Below are 10,496 nucleotides of genomic sequence, written 5' to 3'. Positions count from 1 at the left end.
ACTGGCAGGTCGAAATGGATCCTCTAGATGAAGAAAAACAGCTTTTTTTTACGGGTTTAGGAGGATTATGGCAGTTCAAGGTTATGCCGTTTGGTTTGAGTAATGCCCCGGCTACCTTTAAACGAATGATGGAGGCTGTTCTCCATGGGCTCACTGGCAAAATATGTCTCGTTTATTTAGACGATGTAATCGTTTTTGGCAAGAACCTTGAAGAAGAAGTTCAAAATCTCAGACAAGTTTTCGCTAGGCTGAAGCAAGCAGGTCTGAAAATGATCCCGAAAAAATGCCTTCTGTTCCTGAAAGAAGTAGGCTTCCTCGGACATATCGTTTCAGCACAAGGTGTAAAGACCGACCCATCCAAAATAGAGAAGGTTTCTTCTTGGCCGACACCTAAGAATAGAGAACAAATTCAAAGCTTTTTAGGCCTTTGTACGTATTACAGAAGATTTGTAAAAGGTTTCGCTAGTATAGCTAAACCTCTCCATCACTTGACCGGAATCAAGATTCCTTTTGACTGGACCCCGGAATGCGAAGAGGCTTTCAAGAAATTACAAGAAAATCTTATTTCTTCGCCGATTTTAGCTTATCCAGAGGCCGAACTTCCTTTTATTTTAGATACGGATGCCTCTCTTTCAGGAATAGGCGGAGTTCTGTCACAAATTTAGGGGGGTCAAGAAAGGGTGATAAACTATTTCAGCAGAGTTTTGAGTGAAACCGAGAGAAATTATTGTGTCACTCGTAGAGAACTTTTAGCTGTTGTTAGGACCGTAGTACATTTTCATCATTATTTGTACGGTAGGAGATTTTTGATACGTACAGATCATGCTTCTCTCAGGTGGCTACTTTCGTTGAAATCTCCCGAAGGTCAGGTAGCTAGATGGTTAGAAAGGCTCGGTCAGTACGATTTTGACATTCGTCACCGAGCAGGTATTGATCATGGAAACGCCGATGCCCTCTCTCGGAGACCCTGCGAGGAAATACCAGAGTGTAAACAGTGTGCACGATCAGAGAAAAATCGTGACCCCTCTCTTATAATACGGAAGATTTCTTTTAAAAATAACCAAGAGGAATGGAGAAAATCGCAACAAGAGGACGACACTTTGAATCAAGTGAATTCTTGGAAAGAAGCAGAAACTCGCCCGGACTGGCAGGATATATCTTTAGCCGAGCCAGATTTGAAAATTTATTGTGCCCAATGGGACTCTATCCTTTTGATTGATGGAATTTTATACCGAAAATGGAAATCTGCAGACTTGAAAGAAATCAGGTGGCAACTTTTGGTTCCCAGGTCACGAGTTCCGGAGATTCCTGCTCTTCATCATGATTGTCCTGCAGGCGGACACTTCGCTTCAAATAAAACTCTGGGCAGAATTCGCAACTTCTACTTTTGGCCCCGTTGCCGGATGGACGTTGAAAATTGGTGTCGAAGATGTCGAATCTGCACGGCAAAGAAAGGACCTTGAGCGAAGGGACAAAGCTCTCCTCAAATTTACAACGTGGGAGTTCCATTTCAAAGGATAGCAATGGATATTCTTGGACCTTTCCCGATAACCCATTCTGGAAAATCAATATGCTTTGGTTATTGCTGATTATTTTACTAAGTGGCCTGAAGTGGTTCCTCTCGCTGATCAAGAAGCCTCCACTGTAGCACAGGCATTCGTTAAAGAGTTTATTTGTAGACACGGAGTTCCTCTAGAACTTCATACTGATCAAGGCCGAAATTTTGAGTCAACCTTAATGAAAGAGGTTACTCAGATTTTAGGGGTTAGAAAAACTCGTACAACTCCTTTGCATCCGCAATCTGACGGCATGATAGAGCGTCTGAATCGAACCTTGCTACAGTATTTGTCGTCCTTCGTAGAGCAGAATCAGAGAGACTAGGACTCCTGGATCCCTTTCTTCCTTTTATCTTACAGATCTGCGATTCATAAGACGACAAAGCAGACGCCAGCCCTCAGGCTTACTGGAAGGAATCTTCGACTTCCGTCAGATTTAGAGAAAGGCGCTGTTCCTGTGCAAAGACAGTATCAAACAGATTATGCCTTTTTATTACAACAACGTTTAGAAGAAATTCATCACTTTGCTAGGAATAGAATTTCTATGGCTTCAGATAAATTAAAAACTCTTTATGATATTCGAGCCAGAGATTTAAAATTTAATCCTGGAGATTCTGTCTGGCTCTTTCAACCTCGAAGACAGGAAGGACGATGTCCAAAGCTACAAAGAAATTGGGAAGGCCCTTACTTAGTGATTAACCGGATAAATGATGTTGTTTATAGAATCCGAAGATCTCCTCATTTGCGTCAGAAAGTGGTTCACTTGGATCGTCGTGCTCCTTTTGAAGAAGATCAACCTGGAACAGTCTCACCAAGACCAGGAACATCCTTCGAGGTTAGATCTTCAAACGAACACCCTTGACGACTGTGATTGACTTGACCTTCTTTACAGTCGGTCATCGATTGGGAGAAGAATTTACCTTTCGGAATTCAATTGAGTAAAACTCGACCCCTTACGATTATTATTGAAGGAAATATCGGATGCGGAAAAACAACTTTCACCAAGAGGTTTTTAGCAGACCGCCAGGTCTGCACACTTTTAGAACCTCTTGAAGAATATCGAGATGTAGCTGGAATTAATCTTCTAGATTTGATGTATCAAGACCCAAATCGTTATTGCTATTATTTTCAGCATTTTGCTCAAATGGTTATGTTAGATAGACATCTGCAGACGACTTTATCACCTGTAAAGGTGATGGAAAGAACGATTTTCAGTAGCAATTGTTTTGTGGAAGCTCGCCGAAGGTTAGGTAATTTTCGCGACTTTGAATCTCATTCATTGTGAAAAATTTCGATCTTCTCATTCGCTCGTCTGAGCTCAGAGTAGATTTGATTGTTTATTTGCGAGTTTCGCCAGAAACTTCTTTTGCTCGAGTAAATTCCCGTTCCCGTGAGGAGAAATCGAATATTTCTTCAGAGCTACTCAGAACTATTCATGAGGTTCATGAAGATTGGCTAGTAAAACAAACCTCTCCTTCTTTGTCGGCTCCTGTCTTGGTTATAAATGCAGAAGCTACAGCCGATCAAGTTTTTAAAGATTTTTGTACTTCTATGATGTGCGGGGGTTAATTCAGACTTGAATAATGAAGAAGTATTCTCAATTAAAAGAAAGACAAAAAATAAAGTTTAATTTTCTTTATTAGAACAAGATAAAAAAAAAGGAACGAATGGTGAAAACGGGAGGTTACATATAAAAAAGAAAATTAAGTTTCACAAATTTGTTCTGCTATAATCTTTAGAGCAGATTTAACTTCTGCGCAATCGTTGCAACCTTCGGTGGATCTTGTTACAAATAATTTCTTCCTGCATTCGCGGCAAGCTTTGCTTTCTCCCGCGAAGGTCAAATGCGTTTCTTAGTGTTCATGGAAGTTCTTCATGTCCGCGCTGAAATAAATCAGACACGGGGAATTTATATATTTTTAACTAAAAATTCGCGTGAGAACTTACCGAGTAACCCAACAGTTTAAGCACACTAGCCCCATTTTGTGTTTCTCTCTGATGGTCTCACCTCGACCACATTTTAGAGTCCTCCATTGGTTTTCGAAATAAATTTAAAATTCTTGCTGCGTCATATTTTTGACGTTCTCCCACGAATAATTTGAAGTGATTACACCCGCATTGATGGAAGCAGAAACGGGGGGAGTCTTTATGATTGACATTTTGTTCAACTGACTAAGACTGTCTTCGATGAGGACTTTTCTTATAATGATTTGTTATTTCTGCGTTGCTAATCAATTTGAAATTTGTTTTCTTCGGTTGTTTTTTTCTAGAAACTTCTTCTCTGGAATCGAGTTTTGTGTCGGACAAGCTTTGGTTTCTTTTGAAATGTGAATAGAGCCACGATTATTTTTGAAGGTCGATAAGCGATTGCTTGATTTTCACATTTTATTAACCTTAAGTGTCAGTTTTTGTGAGTACTTTTTCAGGTTACTTGACACAGCCTTTTCTCATCCAATCTTTCCCCGATTCCTGAAGATGACTGGTGGTCTTATTTTAAAGAAGGACGCAGAAATGATTCAGATAAGATCGTTTCTTTTCTTTTGAATACATATTTATTTTATTGAATTCGTGTATTCTCCCAAATTCGCTTAGTGAATTTGAATTGCTATACCTCCACTCACAGTTGTCCTCCAAACTCTAGGGTGTGCTGTCTCTGAAGAAGTCTTGGATTCAGTCACCCATTCCTTTTCCCTGTTTCCTGTGCCGGTTCTCAGAGGGAATTAGCCTTTACGTTGCCTAGGACTCAGAGTCCTTCCAGTTATGGTTCCCGCCTTGTCGTACTCTTCTGTGTTTGATTCACCGGACTATTTTCCCTGAGGAGGAATGAATTTTCTTTTCGATGACGATCCGGATGATTTTGATGACTTCAAATTCATGAAGATACACAACACTAGATAACACTTACCTTTGTAAAAACAAGGCACATAAATTTTTGAAATTATTTAACGCTCAACTATCTGCTCAAGGTTTTCTGTGGTTTACCTTGAGACTGTGGGCAAATGCCGGATAGTAAAAAAAGGTAGTCCTTGAATTTTGGAGCCACAGCTCCAACTCACCTTTGTGCACTGACTGCTAGATCGCTTTTATAATTGTTTTATCTTTCCCGAGTCGGGACGACTCTTTTCCTCGGGGGGGAGTAGTGTTACAAAGGGTGAAATCACCCGTTTTGCCCCCTCTTCAATGATCTAGTAGTCAGCATAGATGAAAGACGTTTATAAACCTCTTATGTCTTCCAAAAGAATAAGGTTGCTGCGTCAACCAACATTATTGCAAAAACAGTCTTGTTTCAGACTTCAAACGAGAAACACATATCTTGCAATAAAGCATTTTCACAATATTTTATTCACGCTCTTGATTTCTTTTGACTTGATAATTAAACTCGCGGATCCACATTTATTTTTCGTAACGTCAAAGTACGTTACAATAGATATATATACACACACACATATATGTATATATATTTATATATATTTATATTATACATTAATATAATAGAATATAAATGGAGGTAATTGAGTTCAAAGATTCAATAAAATAAAAAATGATTCATTTGAATGAATTATTTTTCTCAAATTGAGGAATAATTAGTTTTTAGAAATTAAAAATATGAAATTAAATAAATAATAATTTATCTATCTGTATGTTTTCTTTAAATTTCATAATAAGTTCTAATCCCGTGTATAAATGTTCCAAATTACAATTCATAGAGTAAATTAAACGGCATTTTTCTAATGAATAATATTTTTATTCTAATTAATATGTGAGCAGATAATTGAAAAATATATAGGATTTTTTGAATGGATATATATAATTCTAAAAAATTCAATTATGTAAAAAAAATTTTTTTTTTTTTAAAATTCCTTTTTTTTAAAAAGTAAATTGAAAATTATAATATATATATATACTTATTAGTATTATGCATTAATATTATACATTAATATTATTCATTAATATAATTGAATATAAATGGAGGCAATTAAGTTATATAATTGATTAAAATAAAAAAAATGATGAATTAAAATAATCTTTTTTTCCTCAATCAAAAAATAATTAATTTTTAAAAATCAAAAATATGAAATTATATGAATAATCATTTATCTATCTGTATGTCTGCTTTACATTTCATAATAAGTTCTAATCCATTGTATAAATGTTCCAAATAACAATTGTTGAAGTAGATTGAATGGCATTTTTCTAACGAATAATATTTTTATTTTCATTAATGTGTGAGCAGACAATTAAAAAATATATAAGATTTTTTTAATAAATGTACATAATCTTAAAAAATTCAAATAATGTGAAAAAATTTTAATTTTCAATAATTTCTCTTTTTTTAAAAGTAAATTAAGAATTATAACATACAAATATTCATATATACACACATTAATATTATACATTGATATTATACATCAATTTAATAGAATATAAATGGAGGTAATTAAGTTGAATAATTTAATGAAATAAAAAATGATTGATTCAAATGAATTGTTTTTCTTGAATCGAAGAATAATTGATTTTTGAAAAGTAAAAGTATTAAATTTGATAAATAATCATTTATCTATCTGTATGTTTTCTTTGAATTTCATAATAAGTTCTGAGCCATTGTATAAATGTTTCAAATTACAATTCATAAAGTAGATTAAACGGCATTTTTCTAATGAATAATATTTTTATTTTTATTTATATGTGAGCAGATAATCAAAAAATATATAGGATTTTTTTAATAATTATATATAATAAATACTAAATTTTTTTGGGAACTTGGACAGAATTGATCAGATTCAACTTATCAAAATTTGCAACGTTTCGTTGGTTTCATTTATTTTCCAACTTCATCAGGCAAGCTATAACAGATGTACATAAACTTTAAAATTAAGTTGCATAAAACAATAGACATGATACATGTAAGTTACAAATTCAGAAATAATAAACTAAACAAAATTACAAAAAATTTACTTTTGAGGTTAAATCATCGTTAAAATCCTCTGGTCCATAACATCAAGTCAAAAATATGTTTAAATAAGACTAGACAGATATATACATTTTTTTTTTAATAAAATTATAAATTCATTGTGCCCATAAATAAATACAGTAAATAAATGAATACAAAAAATACAGTCTGTGATTTAAGAGTCACTACGTTTGACATGTGTATTTGTCCATCATTATATTTGTCCATTTCATTTTATTTAAATTGATTTATTGGCACAATGAATTTATAATTTTATTAAAAAAAATGTATATATCTGTCTAGTCTTATTCTTATCTCCCTGACCAGGTTGGTTTGTCAGTTGATATTGGTTGAAAATATTGGTTATTAACCAAAATGACACTATAATTTTAGATTGGCATCACAAACCAACCTGGTCAGGGAGATACATTAACTTTAATTCATATCATCCTATTGAACATAAAAAAATCTGTCGCCATATCCTTATTCGATCGCTGCCTTAGAATCTCAAACCCTCAATTTCTTTAAAAAAATTTAAAACTTGTCGAAAAAACTCTCATAGCTAATGGCTACCCTTTAAAATTCATTAATGATATCAAAAAGTATAGAGTGGATAAAATGTATAACTCGGTTGATTGGAATTTAGACTCCAACAATCAAACTAATGTTAAGGACAAATATAAAAACTCTATCTCTATACCGTACATTGAAAATCTGTCTAGCCAAATCAAAAGAATTCTGAATGACGAGGGTATTGAAATTACTTTTAGAATATCTAATACTACCAAACTTTCTCTGTTTTCTCATCTTAAGTCTGTAACTCCTAATTTAGAGAAAATTAACTGTGTATACAAAATACCATGTCAAGACTGTAGCAAGAGTTATATTGGACAAACGTCACAACATCTAAAAAATAGAATTTCTTGCCATCGCTCTAATATTAAATGCCATGTCACTGATAGATGCGCTTTAGCTGAACACTCCCTAAGTCTGGGGCATAATTTCGATTTCAACAACTCTATAACCCTAGCTACAGAACCGAATTGGTATAAACGTATCATTAAGGAAATGATTCATATCTTTAAGAACAAAAGGAACACTGTTAACAAACGTACTGATATTGAACATCTGAGCCACTTATACTCTAACATTCTCTAGTTTTCATAATCTTGTTTTCAAAATTTTGGCGCCCGTTGCCCCGATTGGTCACCTGCCTTTGAAATCCATGACATTCGAACATAGATCAATAACACACGTGATCAACATAGATTTACGGATCGATTCCCGCTAACCTTCACTTCCGTCCGAAATCCTGAACTATTAGCAACACCTAAGCATGTACTGGTCGTCAATTTTTGTGAGTAATCTTTTTCAAATTTAACTGATCTCTTTCTCATGTCTAACTCCACATTCTTATTAAGCACTCTTTCCACCATAATTCATTCTTATTAACGTATTTTTTCCTGTCTTTAACCATCCGTCAAAAACTTGACGCTTATCCTAAAACTGTCACTCAGACATGTGCGTGTAACTGCTTAATTTTTCACCTATTTTGGCAACAACATGTATTCGTATGAACGTATCTCCATGCTTTCAAAACAGATTTGTGTTTTGAAGCATCCTTTTTGTTAATTATTATAGAAATTCATCCTGAGGATGGTCGGCAAGGCCCGGCCGAAACGTCGATTATTTTACTCACGTTTTACAAATTATTAAACGTCTTCTCCTGACCGGAATTTCGACTAATTTCATCATCGTTAAATAATTTAATGAAATAAAAAATGATTAATTCAAATAAATTGTTTTTCTTGAATCAAAGAATGATTTCTTTTTCAAAATTGAAAATATGAAATAAAATAAATAATCATTTATCTATCTGTATGTTTTCTTCAAATTTCATAATAATTTCTAATCTAATGTATAAATGTTCCAAATTACAATTCATAAAGTGAATTACATGGCATTTTTCTAATGAATGATGTTTCATTTTAATTAATATGTCAGCAGGTAATCAAAAAATATACAGGATTTTTTTAATAATTATTCATAATTTTAAAAAATTCAACCAATGTGAAAAAAATTTTTTTTTTTAAATTTATCTTTTTTTAAAAGAAAATTAAAAATTATATTATATATATATATGTGTGTGTGCGTGAGTGTGTGTGTGTGTGTGTGTGTGTGTGTGTGTGTGTGTTTTTTTTTTTTTTTTTTTTTTTAAGGGGGGGGAATGCTTTTACGCATTCCAGGCATAGATGTTTTCTTAGATGTTTTGCATAGGTGGACTGCATATATTATTCGCCTGGATATGTGAGACTCAACTAGCGCCATACAAAAAAAAAACTTGACACTAGCTACTACTCACTAAACCCTAAACCCCTTTTTCTTCTCTCCTCTGATCCCCTGCGGTACGACTGTGAAGTATTACTTCGCAGGGGGAGGTTTAGCTGCTGCTCTTCCTTCTGGTAGCTAAGGTGTTATTTCTTCCTTCCTTCCTTCTAGATCTTGTTTTCTGTTCTTCTTCCTTCAATGGAACGCAACTCTGTAAGCACTTCGGTAGCAAACGTGAATGTGGCGTTCCAGGCAGCTTCGGTTGACAGCATTTCTTCTACTATTGACTCTGGTGTGATTCTCTTGTTCAGGATCTTCTCTAACTCATCCCGCTGAGGGATAAAACGAGGGCACTCAAGAAAAACGTGCTCTGCATTTTCAGCAACTCTTGGGCAGGCCGGGCACTCTGGAGAATCATCATGCTTAAAGCGATGGAGATATGCCCGGAAACAGCCGTGTCCTGACAGCATCTGTGTCAAATAGTAGTTGACCTCGCCGTGATTCCGGCCCAGCCAAACGTCAATCCTTGGTATAAGTCGATATGTCCATCTTCCCTTTTCTGCAGCATCCCATAGTTGTTGCCATCTTGCAATACTATATCGTCGCTCTTCAGTTCTCAGATCTTCAGCGCTCAGTGTAGATGACCTCTTTCGGTGGTATAGGTTCCGTCTTTCCTCAGCTAGAACTCTAAGAGGCAGAGTTCCAGAAATGACGCACACTGCTTCCTCGGATATTGTGCGAAAGGCGCTTGCAACTCTTAGTGCACTTAATCGGTAAACCGGTCCGGCTTTCCTCCATGATTCTTGGGTCTCCAGCGCGTCTGCCCAAACGGATATTCCATATGTGAGCAATGATGTGACTACTGAAGACAACAATTGTCTCCTGCTCTGCTTCGGGCCTCCAACATTCGGCATCAGTCTTGATAGACTGGTTACCACCGCTGATGCTTTAGCACTTACGTGTTCGACCTGTTGCTTAAAGTTCAGTCGGGCATCAAGCATCACTCCCAGATATCGGATAAATGGTTGCGATGTGATCTCATGCTCGCCGACATTCAGCTTGATGTTTTCGACAATCTTTCTGCTGGTGATGAGCACCGCTTCAGTTTTGTGCTTGGCTAGCTCCAAGTTCATCATATCCATCCAACGGTTGATCCGGCTAAATGTGATATCAAAGGCCAGATTTATTTCTTCCAGATGTTTCGCGACAATCACCACGGCTACATCATCGGCATATGCTACCAGTTTGACTTCTTTTGGCACTGCTATTTTCAGGAGACCATCGTACATGACGTTCCATAGTAGCGGGCCTAGGACTGAGCCTTGTGGCACACCACCGGTAATATTATACTCCTTAGGACCACTCTGTGTGACATATCTAAGGACCCTGCTCGTGAAGTAGCTTGCTACCATCCTACACAGGTATCCCGGAACTTGTTTCTCTTCGAGGGCCCGCATGATGCAGTCCCAATTGGCGGAGTTGAAAGCATTCTTGATGTCCAATGCTGCTACCAAACAGTACTTTTTTGTACCACGTCTCCATCTCTTTCCGGCTATCGCTTCCTTGGCTGTATTGACAACCAGGTCGATAGCATCCAGGGTTGATCGTCCTTTCCGGAAACCATACTGATTTTCTGATAGGAGTGGATCCACTACAGCGTC

Source organism: Neodiprion virginianus, chromosome 5 (genome assembly GCF_021901495.1).
Source record: "Neodiprion virginianus isolate iyNeoVirg1 chromosome 5, iyNeoVirg1.1, whole genome shotgun sequence".
Classification (NCBI taxonomy): Eukaryota; Metazoa; Arthropoda; class Insecta; order Hymenoptera; family Diprionidae; genus Neodiprion; species Neodiprion virginianus.
This window is presented reverse-complemented; position numbering follows the sequence as displayed.